Raw genomic sequence first — 1,710 nt, forward strand, 5'->3', positions numbered from 1 at the left:
AATTCATGAAAGTTTAAAAGCTTTAAAAAAAAAAAAAAAAAGGGACATTAATTTCTTGATGACCTAATATTACATATTTATTTCTAAGTGAAGAAATGCATTAAAACTAAACAGTTTTGGTGTCATAAGAATAACTATCCACCACTTTTAAAAAGAGTTATAGTACCATTTGCAAAGTATATGTTGTTAAAGTATTTTTTCTTTTCTTTTTTTGGGGCAATCTATTATTCATCATCCAACCTTTAAAAATGTCCACTATTGCATTTATCTACAAATGAGATGAGATTACAATGCTATGCCTCTTAATATAAGTCTTATGCATCTATTTTTGTGTAAATACTACCTTTTTTTTCTTTTTTTTTTTAAAGCTTATAAACTTTCATGAATTATTATAATTTTTTTGTAGGAATGACTGTGTCATAAAAGAGAATAGAAAAATTACATCAATATAAAGAATATAATTTCCATATTATTAATATTACATGTTAAGGATATGACCTACTGCTATCATGGAGTAGAATAGGTTTGTGTAAAATCAGCAAAAAAATAAAATCAATGTATGCATTGTCAAATAGCTGGAATAAATTTAAATTCTACTTTTCATTGCACATACAGTTATTATGTAGTTTTATGAAAACAATCTAAAACATGCTACTTATCAAAATTCTAGGCCATTTCAAATATTTGACCTGTTATGTTTTTTAAAGAGTTAGATGGACATGTATAACATGGATAATGATGTAATGAAACTAGTGTTTGTTTTCATGTAATTCTAATTGACAATATAATGTATAGTCATGTATGTGTGAATGAAGAAAAATTATTTTAATGAGTGGGCTATTTTATTTTTTCTTACTGAACTTTAGTAATGGTTAACAATTCAATCTAATGGTCTAAACTGGAGGTTCTCAAACTTTCCAGGTTCACATACAACTTTTGTCTAAATGTTTTTCAAGTTAAAACCCAGGACTAGGAAAAAAAAAACTGGTAATGAAAATGTTTTCAACACACACCCGTTAATGGGAAGGATGTGATTATTTTTTCTGGCACAACTGAAGAATATGTGACATGACTTTTGTCAGTTTGAAAGTACGAAAACACTGGCGAGTCTATACAAGCAGAGGATAAGTCTAGAAGTGAGGATAATAGTGTGCATATGTAAATGAGAGATTCAAATTGGGCTTATTACAGATTTTATAGCTTTGTCATGTACTACTAATATTACCTCCACATACTACTAGTGGTGCACAAGTACCACATTTTGAGAACTACTGGTTTAACTTGTATAAATATTGATAGATAAGGAAGGATATAGTTATTGTAAGGACTTGCAAATGATTGATCAAAATTACTTTTCACTTGATGTATATATGCTAAAAGTGTTGATTGGTTGACAGTAAACATCTTTATAGGGACGTCTGAATTATTCTTGTATAAGAAATAATGTGAACTCTTATAAGTAGAAGTATAGTGACAGGATGATGGTGAAACATTTTTCCAGTGAGGGGTTGGGTATGGCCTAGTGATTAGTATATGGGGTTGTGGATCAGAACATCTAAGGTTTTTGTAAGCAACATACCATCAAACTCTCTTTGCACTTTCAGCTATAGGTGAATTATAAAAGTGACATTCTAGTGAAAGTGGTGCTTACCCTTCCTATCATAAGCACTTTTAAATTATGGACAACTGCCTGAACCTTGGATGTTTTGC

Source organism: Limulus polyphemus, unplaced genomic scaffold (assembly GCF_000517525.1).
Source record: "Limulus polyphemus unplaced genomic scaffold, Limulus_polyphemus-2.1.2 Scaffold10091, whole genome shotgun sequence".
NCBI lineage: Eukaryota > Metazoa > Arthropoda > Merostomata > Xiphosura > Limulidae > Limulus > Limulus polyphemus.